The sequence below is a fragment of the Chelonia mydas genome, chromosome 18 (genome assembly GCF_015237465.2).
Source record: "Chelonia mydas isolate rCheMyd1 chromosome 18, rCheMyd1.pri.v2, whole genome shotgun sequence".
Taxonomy (NCBI): Eukaryota; Metazoa; Chordata; order Testudines; family Cheloniidae; genus Chelonia; species Chelonia mydas.
In genome coordinates, this window is record NC_051258.2 from 13,466,107 (window position 1) to 13,483,155 (window position 17,049).

General features: G+C 41.1%; 1 protein-coding gene across 4 annotated transcripts in view; it reads left to right on the forward strand.

Annotated features, from left to right (window-relative positions):
- Nucleotides 1-17,049, forward strand: part of RERE (arginine-glutamic acid dipeptide repeats) — a 396,332-nt gene that overhangs the window by 77,328 nt on the left and 301,955 nt on the right. For 2 of the 4 annotated variants that reach the window (XM_037881386.2, XM_043531921.1), the window contains exon 1: nucleotides 1,656-2,185. The exons of the other annotated variants lie outside the window; for them this stretch is intronic. The gene's annotated coding sequence lies outside the window, so the exon portion shown is untranslated. Of the gene's footprint in view, nucleotides 1-1,655; nucleotides 2,186-17,049 lie in introns of those variants that run through there. 4 annotated transcript variants of the gene reach the window in all.

Here is a 17,049-nt window from a genome sequence, read left to right on the forward strand (position 1 = left end):
ATCTTGCAACAGAGCCAAGCTTGCACTACACACCACCTTCAATTTGTATTGATCACAGCAGCCTTTCAGGGTGGCAAGGGTGTTATACTTCATCCGCTATTTGTACATTAGCTGTGTTGGTGGTTTAGGCAGCTATTTCTAGCAAGGACAGAATTTAAAATTATAAGGTTGTACATCTTTCTCTTGAGAGAGACTTGGACACTACAGTGATGAACACCATATAAATGCCTACCATAAAAATACAAATCAGAACATAATGTACAATATCTGGGGGAAAAACAAGGCCAGGGACAATACTTGACATTCATGGGGACTTGATATAGAAAAAAGGAATCATGAACTTTGGTTTGACATGTTTTTTTTTTGGTGTGTGAGGCTTGTAAAGCAATACTGAGGTGTATGTGTCAGTCATTTAGTTATAGATAAAACATCATTACTGTAAAGCTAAGCCTTTTATTTATTTGACAGAAAAGATATTGTGTATTGCCACCATTCATGGACTGCATACACAACTTCTTTTTGGTAGGTGTACATTTTATTCTCAACTCGAGATCTAAAGGGCTGTACTCCAAAATGAAGTTGGTCATTTCAGGCAGCTGCAAGATTTTATTATTATTGCATTAAGCGGGAGTAGGGGCGATACTTGAAGCTGGCAGCTAAGTATCACGTTGTTTAAAGCCGCATGGTAGGAGTGTGTATTTATTTCTTCATTATTAGATTAATTTCAATCAAATCAAATTTAAAAGGTGCCTTGCTTAGCAGATGTAGTTTTAGTCTCTTATGAAAAAGGGGAGTGGGGGTTGGAGAGGATTTTAACAAAATGGCTTACTGGTTGAATAAACTACAACAAAATCCTTGTATAGAAATGTCTCTAATGTGACACCAGAGAGGCGCCTCTCTCTTATCCATCATTGGAACAAATGCTCTGTGTGTGCTTCCCTCCACCCCTTTATTTTTTTATCTGCATTTTTTCCCACCCCCTGTGTTTTGATCTGCATTTGTAGATGTAAGGGGGTTTGTTTCATTAATATTCCTGGCTGCAGCTCTAGGATGTGAGCCGCTGATCACTCCCGGGGATGCTTTGCCTCTTTAATATCTTGCTTGCAGATGCATTTTCTAGCTGACCACGCTATTAAAGAGCTGCCATCAATCACACAGCTCGGTTCCGGCTGGGCTGAGTGGGGAGGAGGGAAAGGATAGGCAACAGCATCAGCCAGAAGGAGAGTGGAGGTGCGTGCGTGAGCCTGTATATGGCCAAAGATGTATGGAGAGCAGCATAAGTAGCATGGAGAACTGAGGTGTGTGTGTGTGTGTGTGAGTGAGAGAGAGAGAGAGAGCGCGCGAGAGAGAGGCAGGTGGAGAGTGTGGCCAGGAAGGGGACAGGCACCAAAGACAGAGCTGAGTCTGTGCATTGAAGGGTTAGGCATCAAGCCTCAAACACTGCCTGGGACTGGAATGTGTGTGTGTTCAGCCTGTTTCGTGGTGTAATTTGCACTGGAGGGATAAGCAGCAGAGGCAGCCGGAGCCTGCTCCCTATGTGCCTGTGCATGGCCAGAGCTGCTGCTGCCGGGCTCCGCTCCGGGTTTTCCTCTCCGCCGCCCGTTGTCTTTTGGAGGCTGTGCTTCTGTCTCTTTTTTTCCTCCTCCTGGTGTCTGGGTAAAAGAAAAGAGACGGGGTCACAGAGGCATGTGGAAGTGTCTGCAGCCGAACAGCTGAGGACGCGGAGCCTGCGAGAGGGGGAGCAGCAGTACAGTGTGCATGTGCTGAGGGGAGCCAACTGCAGCAAGCCAGGGGGCTTCTGGCTGTGCACCCAGGGCGGGCAGGCTCCAGCTCGGGCAATGCTGCTCTCTCCTCCGTCTGGCCCAGCTACTCTGCAGTAAAGAAGAGGGGGCCTCCTTTTGTTCACCAAGTGTATTTCTCCTTCCCCCCCCGCCCCCCGCCTTCCTCCTTTCCCTCCCTATCGCCCCCCTTTCCTACCTGCCTTCCTTCCCTCCCTCTTCTCCTCCATGGGCCTTGCATGGTCCTGCATGTTGTTGGACACAGCAGCAGCCCCCGTCCTGCAGGCTCCAGAGAAGAAACACAAAGTCCGCAGGGGTCATTCTTTAGCAGCTGCTAGGATTGCAGACAAGTTGTGTTTGTCCGGCTCCTCCAGGAACTGCAAAGCTTAAAGCCCAAGGCTGGCTGGGTGAGTGTGCAGCGCAAAGGGGGGCGGGGGGACTGTCGTGTGTGGCTGCTGAGATGGACAGGAACCTTGGACCCTGTCCTGGCTGAAGTCCTTGGATGCTAGGGCTGCATTTTTTGACTCCTGTAAGTGGGCTACAGTTGAAGGAAGTCAGATCTGCTGCAGGTCATGTTATGGGTGTGAGTCCAGAGAGTGGGTTTACACACTGCCTAATTGCGTAACTATAGTTAACAGTACATGAAAGGCACTACACAAAATGAAGTTATATTCTGAGGAGAATGTTGATGGTCACCCTATTAGTCTTAAAATAGAATAATGATGATGATAAATCAATCTCACTGTACAACAGAAGACACCTGGATAGAGAAACTTGTGACTTTATTCATTTATCTTTGCCCTTCCGGATATTCCAGGTTTTCAAGGAAAGTTGGATCGACGTGGTATGTGATGTGATAGCTTTTATTGGCCCAGAAGGCAAGTTCAGAGTGCTTTAAGGCCACAGGTTCCCCTTTCTCAGGTGAATGTTTTGCTTTGTATGTTTTTAATCTAACAAAGTTAACTAAGCAGAGCAAACATTTTGATTCTACATTATTTTTATGCAAGTGAGGTGAAGATTGAAGTTTCCTTGCTTGGTTGAAAATCCACTTTCATTCCACTTGCTAGGGTGCAGAAGTGTCTTGGAATGCCTTTTATATTTTAATTGGTACAGTGATTGGTGTAAGGTTCTTCTATAATGTTTGCTCAAACAGTGTTCTTAGATGAAGTGACAGGGAGACCTGCTTGACCACTTTCTGTTTCTTGAGAAAGAAACCAGCTCTACTTTGTTTTACAATCCGTTTTTAAGCCTTTCTTGAGTACATGTGGCATTACACTGCATGGGGTATTGTGTGACTGGATGGCTTCCTTTCAGCCATATGGGATTCTTTTTTAATTGTATATGAATGAAAATGGCAGTTGACAAGGAGACTAATTTTTCAGTTAAAATTAGTCTGATTTTTTTTAAAAGACTTGTAAAATAAGTAAAAGTTGAGAACAGAAATGTGACCCTTAATTCGTGGGGTCTAAATTTAAATATTCTGCATTCTAGCACAGGATTCCTTCTGGGAACTCAAAATTAAAATAAATAGGATTTAAAACCCTACAGACAGGGCAACGTTATTTCAGTGTAAAGCCATTGATGTGTGGGCAATTAGTTCCAGACTTGCACCACAATCTGCATTTTTGTCAGATTTTTGTTCTTAAAGGCAATCACATGTTTGAATAGATATATTGCCATGTAAAATAGCACAAGGCAGACATTTTAGATGCTTTACAGCAAGTTGAAGAATTGTGTGGGAGCAACATTTAAAAGCTTTTTTGTTTTTTTCCAACCCTGTAATTTAGTAGTGTTTAAACTATGTTATAAAGATCTCTGGGAGCAGTGAAAGGTGGTTTTGAGTCCAGCACATTCAAGTGCTTATTGTACTCTGGCAGGCTGGGTGCTTGGCAGCCAGTTTTTGAAATGTTATTTGATCTGGCTGCATGATAGAATTGACTAGGATTACACCATTTTTTCCCCCCTGTGGCTGTTGAAAGTGATGCATCAGCGAGTGCTGTTCAATAGCATATTTTAAGACTTAAACTGCATGTATTCACTTTAAGCAGTTTCCAGTGAAAGGCAGTTTAGAATTTCTCTTGTCTTGTGGTTAGGATTTATGAATTGAGGCAAGAGCTGACGTAATCTATCTCACTTCCTTTGTGTGTTTTTTATAGTAGATAGTGTGTTTTTGTTTTATTTTTAATAGCTGTGACTGTTTCTCGAATACTTGCATATCTTGTTTATGCTGTTGGCTTTAGTATAACTAGTCAACTTGTTCTTAAATTATGCATCTTTACAGATACTGTTCTTTCAACTTTCACTAAAGTTCAGTGAATAGCTTGTATATTACATGGACTAGTTTTTTATTTTAATTAATGTAACTGTGTACAGCTGTTATGTCAGAAGGCATTGACTTCCTTCTGCAGTGTAGAGTATCCTACACTAGAGGTTGTAAAGAATTGCTTGGTGGATCCTCTAACCCCCTCCTTGCTCATTTTTATTCATGTGATGGGACAAGACAGCCTTTTGTTTCATAGTATCAGTAGCTAATAGCTCATTTGTGAGAGACCTTTTGTTTTGGTTTGGGGTGGCAGGGGAGGAAAGAAAGCAAGAAGCCATGTATTAATAGACTTCTCATAAACCTGCCTGTTTTGGGGTCAAAGGGTTATGCTAGCTATTGTGTTGCTTATGAGTATCCAGAAGGAACTATCTATTTTTGTAATGTCACAGGAGGTCAGTGGTTTGTACTGTGGATGAATTACTACTGAGGCAAATATTCTATACTGTTTAAGAATCCTTTAAAGCCATATCTGTATAAAGATGGAGAATGCACTACCCTTAAAGTGTAGAAGCTGTATGCAGTTTGGATTAAAAGGGCCAAGTCCTCAACTGGTGTAAATTGTCATCGCTCCATGAACCCAGTAGAGTTACCTTAGTTTACATCAGCTGTGGATCTGACTCAGTAACTTAATTTCATTATGGATTTTGTTCAGGGTCTAAAGTGATTGTGTAGATTTATGTATAGCATGATCTTGTGCGCAGAAACACCGTCTATGTCTACTCTTAAATTACTTGCTTGGGTTCTTCTAGTAAATTCTTAAATGGGGGCAATACAACAAGGATATGAGGTTTGTCAGAAACCATGCTTTAAACATGTTGCCCCTCACGGACAATGCATTGCTGCTTCAATGAACCCAGTGTGTTCTATACTAAGGGCTTGTCTACACTTGAAATGCGACAGTGGCACAGCTGCAGCCCTGTTGCTGTAGCACTCCTGTGTACATATTACCTATGTCGATGGGAGGAGTTTTCCCGTTGGCATAGGTAATCCTCCTCCCTTGAGAGGTGGTAGCTAAATCCACAGAAGAATTATTAGATCAATTAAATGCTGTCTACACCTGGAATTAGGTCGGTTTAACTATGCCATTAGGGGTGTGTATTTTTCACAACCCTGAGCAATGTAGCTGGATTGACCTAACTTTTTAGTATAGACCAGGCCTAAGCCATCTTTTTTGGTAGGTCCGAACACACATTAGTTCTTGTATTTGGCAGAATGTTCCTGGAACTGAGAGTAGTTTGTGGTGATAAGAGTATGTAGGCTGAATTGGAAGCAGGAAAAACAGTAAAAGCAAACATGTGAAATCTGTTTATACATACATCTAATGTGGTGCCTTTATCTTAGACCCAATTAGCTGATAACAAATAGGGTGAAAATGCAGGTGGTAGAGCTGAATGTGTAGTGAGGCTATGGTCCATTAACATTTTGGAGAAATAATGAATGTTCACCAAAATACTAAGGGCTTTTACAAATGTGTTGTTCCTATTTTCCCTTCCATTCACACACACAATCTTCTCACCTAAGTTTGGTGCTGTAAACTCTGTTCGGCTGGCCTGTGCGACAGTGATGGTCCAGTTTCAGAGTAGCAGCCATGTTAGTCTGTATTCGCAAAAAGAAAAGGAGTACTTGTGGCACCTTAGAGACTAACAAATTTATCTGAGCATAAGCTTTCATGAGCTACATCGGATGCATTCGATGAAGAGAGCTGTAGCTCATGAAAGCTTATGCTCAAATAAATTTGTTAGTCTCTGAAGTGCCACAAGTACTCCTTTTCTTTTAGAGATGGTCCAGATACCTCAAGTGGAGGACAAAAGATTTAAACCCCAAAACAAGCAGTTAAAGCAACTGATTGTATACTGTATTACTGTACTATAAAAGTACACCGAACTGTCCCTAGAACGTGGGATTTGGGATCCACGCGCTGTACCACGTTAATGTGGAGACCGGGTTAAAATGAATTGCAATTAAAGTAATTAAATTTGGGATCCATGGCCGTGACCGCGTTATATGCGAATTCGTGCTATATAGTTGCGCGTTCTAGCGAGGTTCCAATGTATGTCAAGTAAGGTCTTTTATGAACCCTTGTAATGTTCTGAACTTCGTTGCCATCATAAGATGTATATAGACTGTGGTTATGAATCTGTATGTTTGTGTATGTAGAAAATTGTGTTCATAATCTCTACTACTACACCTCAGAACACGGTGTTGAGTAGTTAGCGAGAACAGGCAACTCCAGCCAGGTGTTCACGTGAAACCAGCTTCAAGTAATGATCCAGCGTCCTGCCCAGGAAAATACTATGATGGACTAATAGAGTTAATGGAAATACATTGAGATATCCCTGGCTATCAAGTCAAGAGGGAATTTCCCCACTCTGAATAAACGAGTCACCATGGACTGAGGGGGGGGGGGGGAAGCCTTTTAAAAACAGGCTTGGGACTGATTTAAGCTTCTTTTTTTTTTAATCTAGACCTTGAGGGACAGCCTCACGATTGGAGATTGTCTGTGAAGGCTCAGTCCCCCTCCTGTAGCTCAGGGGTATGCTGAGAAATTGACTTAAGGCAATAGATAACTTGCATTAGAAAAGGGATTTTATCTAATAAGAGAGCATAAAACCTGAGGCTGCGTTTTTGGGTTTCTCTGTAACCTGTATATATTTTTATTTCCCTCACTATTTTATTTTTGAATCTGATTTTTCTAGTAAACTTTTTTTTTTAAATTTTATTTCCCCCCCAAGCAAGTCTCTGGTGTGTAAATTATGGAGGGTGGGGGCCAAAGTAGGCTGATACCTCAGGAGTGGGTTTTACATCTTTGCAGGTGATGAACCAGAGGGAAACGGTCCAAGTCTCTGGTAATTAAGAACTTGGGGAGGACGTATTTGGGGAGACTTGGGACTGAAAGGGCTGTTGGTGTCACCCTGCAAGGAGTAACTAGTTTGTGAGAGCCAGAGTGAGACCTGATGCTTGTAGGCTGGCTACTAGGGAATTGAACCATACGTGCACAGCACAAAGGCCACTAAGATTTACAGGGCAGGTGGTGACAGGACCCCTTACTGGTCTGGGTAGTCCCCGTTATGCCACAGTGGCATAGTTGCGGCAGGAGTTGCACCCCAATATCAGCGAACTGAGGTTCACACTCCAAACACTTGCTGAACAAACCCTAACAGATTCAAAAGTGAAGGAGCAAAGTACAAGCTTACAATTTATTATTTTCTGTTTATTTCGGGTTAGGGAAAATACAAGGAGGAAAATGAGGTGGTTAATCACTGGAAAAAATGGATGAAAATCAACTTGGGAGCTTGTATTTGCAATATTTCTCTAAGGGGAATCAGTAGAGGATCTGAGAACCTTGCATATTGAGCCTTTTAAGCAGGAAGAGGAAGGTACAGGTGGAATTGACTCTATGCTGGGACACCAGCCAGGCCTTAATTGCCAGGAGGCAGCTGCTAAGGTAGAGCTTACCAAATTGCAACTCCACAGCTGGCTCATCTGAGGCTATAGGCTAAATGCTGAATGAAGTTTTCACTATGCTGGTAACCTGCCTACTCTGCGGCGAGGAGGCTGGCTAAATTATTTGAGTGCTCGTAGTTCCCTCTGTGGGCCCAGAAGGACAGACGAGTTCTCCCACAAATCACTGGGAAAGAATCAGTGTCTCAACTTACTGCAGCAAAAGGACCTTGGAATATGCTCCCGACAAGTCCCGATCTCATAGGTGGGTGCAGTACCAGTGATGACACGGTAACTCAGATACAGTTTTCTAGACCTTCAGTGAAGATGTACCCTTACGACGACGAAGCAGGAAAATGGACAGTTCTGCAGTAATTATAAGAAGAACTAAAATTAGTGAAACTTGTTATATCTGGGACATAAAGCCCTAAATAGGGCCACTGTTGTTTAATCTTCAACACGGATGTGTAAATGTGCCGGGTAACTAGAGGTTGAACCAGGGTCAGTTATTTGCACCAATATTCCATACAAGCAATAAAATGTATTGGTCTGTTTAAAAAATAAAATAATGTGGCCTGCATGTTTTGATGAACTATTTGTCAAAAGCCTCCGGATAATGCTTTTTACAGTATTCAGAACTGTATTTGCGCATCGGATGAAGTGAGCTGTAGCTCGCAAAAGCTTATGCTCAAATAAATTAGTTAGTCTTTAAGGTGCCACAAGTACTCCTTTTCTTTTTGTGGATACAGACTAACATGGCTGCTACTCTGTGACCTATCAAGTTATCTACTAACTTTAAAACGTGTGATAGAAGCAGCAGTGTTCTAAGTCCTTAACTCATTTTGAGCCCTGCAAGTTTAAAGAATAGTCCCTTACATGGTAAACTGCTCTTCAATAAATACTAGGTCAAAAGAATCTCTGATACTGTTACCAAGCTATGTATTCAAAATGTTCAGTGCACTTAAGATGCACTTGTGTTAAGTTATCCATTCTCAATAAGAACTTTGCTTATATTTCCTAAACCTTGAATGGCTGCATTCTTGTTTAGTTTGTTTCATACTCTAGAAAACCTACATTCCAACCCCTCCCTCTTGAGAAAGATGGTTGTGTTTTTTCTAAGTTAATTTTTCCTTTCTTAAAAATCATTGTCAGCTCTTCAACAGGTTTTCCTGCTGCTTCTGAAACACCAAATATAGCTTGTTTGAAAGTCTTTCTAGGAATATACATATTCAAAATTCCATATAATTTTTTTTTTTTTTTTTTTGCTATAGTGTCTGATCTGGAGTCTCACTAAGGTTACAACCATGCCACAGTCGAATAAGCATGTTTTAAGGTTCTAATATAGTTCCCTGGCCAGCATGGATGAGGCTCCCCCTCTGCTCCCCCGAACTCTGCAAGCCACACTAGCCTATAGACAAACATTCTAGTATTTCCTGACATTTATGAAACCTGCAACACTGTTTTATAATGTGAATCTTAAGGCAAATATTGATGCTGATCAGGAAAACTGTGTTGGACTCATATGACACACAAACGGTAGTGTGAACTGAATCTCATTTATCTTTGCCCTTTTATGTCTGTTTGAAAGTTTATCAGTGAATCCTTTTGTAACAGAGGTTGAATGATAGTAAATGTTAAATTCTCACTGAGAGAGCTCACAACAATTCGTATTTGTTCCCAAGTTTGCCTGAGGTAGCAGTTTGAGTCTTGACCTTTGAATGCAAAGCAAGAACAAGTAATGTTGAAAAATGTAAATGATTAAAACAAGCTGGGCTTCTTTAGGAAACTTTTATGCAGCTCTGCCAACAAAAAGCCCCAGTGATTGCACAAACATTTGGTTACTGGGATAAATAATATTTGACTGTGATCTGTGAATTTTGTTTATTATAACTATATGTTTCTCATATGACAGCAGGGTTAGAATTCTGGCTTTTCCTACTGTTAGCAAAAGCATGGGGGAAATGAGGGCTGTAAATTTCGCATTAGCAATGCGACTGCACAGTTCCTCAAGGGGGAAATAACAGTGCAAATTTCAGAGGAATGATTCAGTGCGATTAAGCTCTTCTGTGAAAATGGATATAATTCAGAGGCAACAATCTGAAGTTCTCCAGCAAACCTGAACTGTTTTAATAATTCCTAGACGTTAGATATCTTCAGATTTTCATGTTCCTTTTTCAAAAGTAAGGTAAGGTCTACTATGCTGACTGACAGGCAAGGGAAACACAATTTTTCAAAACTAGCTAATCCTAATCTAGGTCTGCTGCAGCATTTCTACCTAATAATGCAGAGCTTTATTTTAAATTAGTCTGTTACAGATTTATATGCTTTACTAAAAGAACAAAAAGATAGCCCTAGTTTGACATAGTGATCACTTTGTCAAACAATTAGACGCCTCTTTTTGTAGAGATCAAAATACTCTGAGAAGTAAAGTTGCAGTTTTTCAGAAATATTACATGTTATGTAGCAGCACCTGAAGTCTGGAAAATTAAATATTCTGCAAGAATGTTAAAAATGAAGGTATTGTTTATAACACTTAATCAGTGGTATATTTTTCCCCCTCTTGTGTGGAAGGTTTTGGCCTTTGGTTTGCGGGGTGTATTTTAGCTACTAAATTAAACATTATCGTCTCTCCCATGATTCATCTAGCTGGTAAAATGATAGCAGCCAAAGGTTACTCCATCTGGTATTGAAGTTGTGGCTGTGGATTCTTTTGTTCCTGATTAGATTAGGGGACTAAAACCTCCCTAATCAGTTCTAGGAAAATTATATAGTTACTTAAAATAGGACCAGCATGTTACTTCCTTTGACCCTGAGAAAGTTCACAGCTTCTTTGTTGTTGTCAGCTCATCTTTTTTCATAGGTACTGTCACTTTGAAAAGTGTAGAAATCCAGCAGAGAGTAGATTTTTTCCCCAAGCGCATGTTGGACCTGAGAACTCCTTTATTTGAATTTATCCACAGCGTGAAGATTTTTGGTTTTAGTCTGTCACTGATGACTAAGAGTTTCCGCAGCAGGTGGTTGTATTACAAGACAGTATAAAAGTGATTGAGCCAAAATGCAAGAGGCTATAAACCTCAGGCAGTAAAAACAAACAAACAAAAAAAACAAAATCCAACAACAACAAACCCACCAAAAAAACAAACCAACCCCTTTCCTTAAATCAGATATAGTAACAATTCCCTGCAGAATTTACTTTTACAAGCAGTCAAAACATACTGTATTTGCTCCATTTCTTGTTGAAATCTAACAAAGGAGCCAAAAATCAGATTTCCCTTTCCTGATAATAAAGCTATTCCTTGGAGGTTAGAGTAGGGAATAGATTTTTATACAGCAGTTCCCACTGAATAATTGAATGCTTTTAGGTAATCTTTGGTGTGTGTGTTTGACTGTAAGTATGAGGAGGAATGTCTCTAAACTGCATGTTTAATATTAGAATATTGTAATTAGAGCTGGAATACCCAGCTAGCCTGTTTTATAGCTAATAATGGTGTAAAGGAGTTAAGAGCGAGCAACCCAAGGTTATTGGCTCATTCGGATTCTGATTACCTTTTCATGGTGTAATAAAGTAATTATGAATACTGTATGAAAAATTGCTGTATTGTTTCAGTATATTACTGCTTTCTGTTTTTAAAAAAATTGTGTTGTCCTCTTTTGCATTATTTTTAGGTTTTATATATTCAAAATATATATTATTTTTCAGCCACACAAGCTAAAACACATTTTAAAAAGCCAAAACAAATACTTTTTTTAGGCTTCTTGGTTCCTGTTAATATTTCACCTTGTATCTGTTCTCTTTATAATAGTACATGCCACTGTTGCTAAGTGAATTTAAGTACATCCTGGTCTAAATTGAAAGAGTGCTCTTTCATGAATGGATATAGTAGGGATAGCTGTTGTTGGCAGGGAAATTCTTTGCAAATGCATACTGAAAAAACAGTGGCATCTGGAAACAAAGGGTGGGGGGAACTGTGACTCTCACCAGTGGAGGATAACTTCTGTTTGTGATCAAGCATGTGACAATCTGTTGGGAAAAGCAAACTGAAGTTGATTCATGCTTTTGATTTTTAAATGGACCCTCAGCCTGTGTGGATTTTTGTGTGCAAAATCAGGTGCTTAGCTCTATCTATATGGTGGGATTTGTGTGCACAGCTACTTCTGGGTGCTAAAAGGCAGGTACAATAAATTGTGAACACAGTAGCACCTGCACAAGAGACTGGAGTTTGGTCTTTCGGCCCTAAAGTTCTCTTCCAAGGGGTATGAATGCTTAATGCACAAGATGAGAATAAGTATTTAAGATGAAAGTAAATCTTTCTGGCTTTCTTTAAACGTGGTAATGACCAGTATAAATTATGGTAAGTTGCTGTACAGGAATTGGTTGTCTTGTTATCTTTTTGTTGTTGTACAGAATCACCTTTGGCTACATGCTGCTTTACTTTTAAGGACATGCTGTACTACCAAAAATGCCAAAGATGACTGTAACTCGTTTTGTTCTCTACATTGTTTTCCTGTGGGAGTTCCCCAATAGTTAAATTCAACAACACTTTTTAAAAACACCTGTTTAAATAATACAGTTGGCAGAACCTTGCTATGTACACAGCTCTGTGGTCATTTTGAACGTAGTTAGCGATAGTCTTGACTGGAGATGAGTTGTAATTCTGTACCAGGTTAGGAAGGTACTAAAGCTTTGAAACACTTAGCTCTTTCATACCTCTCTCAATTGGTGCATTAGCAATAATATGTATAAGGGTATTTGTTAGCATTTTGTAACTGCAAATCTTAGTGCTCGTCAGCACTCAAACTTGCATTGGTTTCACTAAACTGGTGCAAACGCCGATGTGGACATACTTACTAGCTTAAAACTAAATTTATAGGAACAAACTAAACTACATAAAGACACATCTACATTGAATTTTAGGATGCCCATGCACCAATTTGCAACGACTTAACTGAATCACTTTAAAATAATTACTTTGGTTACGCTGATGCAACATGGAGTGATCGGGTCTTTGCACACCCTTTTCTGTGTCTACATTGTTGTGGTAGGGAATTGAGACTTTGGAAGAACGGCTGATACAAACACTTCTGATGTACCCTGAAAATATTAAGCCAAATATGGGACTTTCCACAAGGTGCTTTGCATTGCAGTCATGGACACCTCCTTTCAGCTCGAGAGTGCTGACCAGGCAAGACATGCTTCATAAACAGTGGTGTCATTTTCTTCCAGTTTGACTTGTTAATGCAGTGGATTTTGCATGTGGAATGCACCAGTAGTTGTTTGTCTTGTGTTTGCTTTTATGGAGCCTCTAAAGAATACTAACTATTTGCCACAAATAGAGCAACAGTTAATCTAGTGCTGCAGGTAGACATGGGATGGGTGGCCAAAGGAAATTTACCCCAAAATTATCTGATCAAGACATACTTGTATTTTTAGTTTTCTTAAGGGCATTTAAAGTATGTGTGGTATATGTATTTATTAATCTTTTATTTGCAGTGGAACACATTACTGAATTTTTGTAAACAAAGTGCTTAGTTGGGACTCAACACTGGGAATTTTGTCTTGGAAATAATACCTAGTCCTTAAAATATTGCTACTTTGAATTTTTCATTGGACAGTCTGGATTAAGTTGCGTACGGCTTATTGCACAAATTCAACTGATTTGTGCAAAACCCAGTCAATGCCATAAAAAGGTTTTAGCTTGTTCATGAACATTTCCAGTGGACTTAGAGCGTGGCATCCAGTAGCCATCCTGTCATATAATGCTTTCCCTCATTTCTCCCTCTCCTCATCCCTGGTGATGTTCAACTGCTATACATTAAAATATTTATTTGATATTCTCTAAATTTAGTATAGTTTCAAAGTGGGTTTTTGTGAAATATCTTCTTGTTCATGGTCGTTCTTAGGGGAGATCACAATTCAGTATAAACTAAGAATGTCAGCCAATAATAAATCTCAACTGAATTTGTAGATATTTATCTAATGGGAGAGGTTACATGACTGTTGGAGAATACAGGCTAATCTGTGCAGTGCTGAGTAGATTTAATTGGGTCCTGATTGCTTGGATAACAGGCATTTGGTGAATTTTGTCCTATAGCATATGGAGAGCAGTTCTAAAGACTTGAATTTGAGGTGGATTAGGTTACTGTAGTAGGAGAGAGTTTTGTGATTTTAAGCAAATACCTTGACATTTTTATGCTTGTTTTACCTTTAAATCATACATTCAGCAGACGATTGCTTTCTCTGAAGTTTCAATCTTTGAACATACTCTTGTACAAATGTAATAAACCATATCATGTGATTTTAATAAAATGCACAATGTTTTTTATTGTTCTATGTAAGTACAAATGTAAGTATTTCAATTTTTATATTTCAGCAAAAAAGAGCAGAATTGTTCTTGCTCTGTGTATGCTCCTCCACTGAGCCTCCCACACTGACCCCTCCCCTCCCCCTAGCTGATTCCCAACCACCTTCACCTGAATCCCCCTGCAGAGTCCCATTTCCCCCAGAAAATGGAACTCCCCAACAAGCACCTGTGCATCCAGACCCCCCTGCACCTGGACCCGCTACTGAGCCACGCGCACACAGATTGCCCCTCACAGAACCCTCTCACCCCACACCTGGATCCCCCCCCACTAAGCCTCTCCACATTTGGATCCTGACCGGCTGAGCCTGTTTGCCCCACATCTGGATCGGTGACCAGGGCTTGGTGTGCAAGACTCTGTCCCTATCACTCTCTATCTTGGTACTCCTGGCATAGAGGGGCAGGGCCCTGAGGTGCCCAGCCTTTGCATTGTGTCAGGGTCGGGTGCAGCATCACTGTCAAGTCCGTGTCTCTGGGGGGTGGGGGATGGCTGCAGAGTGATTTCCCATCTCTGTGCAGCCAATGGCCTGTGCTTCTGACTGCCATGCTGGAGCCTCCGCATTTATTAACAAATAAAATATGCAGAATTTTGTTGAATTTTTAATTTTTTGGCACAGAATTTCCTCAGGAGTAATGTCTGATCTCACTTACAGTTTGTGGAAGTTTTTTTGAGAAATTTGTGTCTGTTTTGAAAGTATTGAATGTGGTTTCACTGTAGTACATAGCTTCAGTATTTCTATGTTTAATTTTTCTGGAACAATAGCCTGTAATTATGCAAGTTGAGAGAATTTTTTCCTTCTAATTTATCATTTTATAGACTCATTTGTCTTCTAAAATTCTATAGTCTTTTACCTATTTTGTGTGAATTTAGTGCCCAATGAAATGAGGGATGAATAGCACTGGGTAAAACTAGGCATGGTACAGGCCTCACAGTTAATTTCCAGAGCACCTCCATCCAGGCCTGATTATTAGATTTAAGATTGGCTTGAGCAGAGGCTGTTCATTGTGCTGGCCAGTGTGGTGGTCTTGTGATGTAAGTAAGTGTCCACAGCGTACTTGAATTTGACTACTAAACTCATTTTGCTTGTGGCTGAATAGTGATTTCTACCTACGTGTTCAAAAAACAAATGGTTTATGTCCCAGCTTTGTAAAGCATTGCACTTAGCATCTCATTGTATCAGGCCTAAATGCATTAACTAACCTACTATGCTACTTGGACCTGTTCAGCTAGTATGTTCAAATTACTAGAATTATTTATCCAAGTTTAATGGAGGGCTTATAAGCAGAAAATATATTTAATGACTAAAGTGTGGCTCTGGAGGCTTAGTAAAGCACTTCCTATAACTACAGATTGAGGTCGAACTTACCACTTGAATCATTTTCCTACAATTTATTTTCCTTCCACATGACTAGAAATTGTGAATTTATATATGAATTAGCAATGTCCTCTAGGTAGTTAACAGGTTGCTAATGCTGCTCTCTGTGTTGCAGTTTGGGTACTACTAATATAGAAGGTTACATACCTCATTACAAGCTACAGAATACACTACACTCACATTTTTTTCCGGACAGTGTAAATACCCCGGTACAGTGACATGGTAGATTGAACCACCCCCCTCGAACAGCATAGAGACGTGGTTGACCAACTGAGGTTAATGTAGTGTAAGTGTAGACACTGCATGACCTGTGTCAACCATAGCAGTCCTCCAGCAGCTTGTCCCACACCGCCCATTCCCTGAGACAGTGACTGCTCTGGTCATAATTTTAAACTCCACTGCCCAGAGGCCACAGAAACCAGAGGCCAGTCCCTTCCTCCTTCGTGTGTGTCTGAAATGTCTTTTCCTGATTGCCCACCTTGTCGAGCATACCTAGCACCTCACCTTTGTTCTGTGCAACTGCCCAACTGATCATGCCGGCTTCATGCATGCAGACAAGTACTGGATATGCTCTTGCTTGGAGTAGACAGGGAATTATTGGATCTCCAGGGCTAGTGGGGAGAAGATGCTGTGCAAGCAGAGCTACAGACCAGAAGTAAAAACATGGACCTCTATGAGCAGATTGCATGGGGGACACAGACAAAGGGGTATGACAGGGGATCAGCAGCAGTGCTGTGTGAAACCGAAGGAACTGCTCCAGGCATAACACAAGACTAGGGAGTGCAAAAATAGATCTGGTTCTTTGCCACAGACCTGCCATTTGTACACAGAACTGTATGCCAGGCTTGGCGGAGATCCGTACAGCACTGTGGATACCTTGGAGGCGCCTGAGACAGAGACCCCTGCTGCAAACAGTGAGAAGGAGGGGGGAGATGTGGTGGGGGAATCCTGCCATACCCCAAGACAGGACCTGTTTGAGACTTTTTCACCATCTAGTCCGTTCCACCAGGCAAGCACAGATGAGCCTGATAAAGGGGGAGGTAAGGTAAGTGTGTGCATGCACTTTTTCTTACAACCTTTACGTTTAAAGATGGTGACTGGCCCATCTCTAAGTTCACAAGACACAGGTATAGGAGTTATCATTGTGTGACTCGTGGGAGATGAGGCAGGGGTACAGAGGCAGAGTTGGCATCTGCGTCTCATTGCCTGTTGGTTTAGTGGGGAGGTGGGGGCCCACAGAACACGTTGATGATGTGCATTGGGATTTCCCTTGCACCCTCCTGAGAAGTCTCGGTGACACTGTACTCGCAATGCTTTGCAGTCTTTTCTCAAAAGTTTCTAGGGAGGGCAGCCTGATTTTTTTCCCCCATGGCAGGAGGTTTTCCCATTCCATTCTGCGAAGAGTTGGGCTAGCACTCCTGTAGTAAATAGGCTCGTGGCCTCTGGGCCCAGGCAGCCTCGGTGTGCCCGTAGCAGTTGTGTTCTCTGTTCCTTTGTGACCCTCAGGAGTGAGATATCCGCTAAAATCACCTCTGCATGTGGAAAACAGTGCCAGTATTCAGTGCCATTACCTGACGTCCCTACCCATGACATGCAGAGAGAAATTTTATAGCTTCATGCAACAGCTTCCATTTCCCCGCCTCCTCCCGGCAGCTCATACTTCCATGGCTGGGGCTGGAGAGCGATGTTGTGCTGAAGTGCTCCAAAGGCAATGTGTATATAAGCACTTCTTTTAAAAAATATTGACTGGAATAAGCGGAGGGAATTTTTGA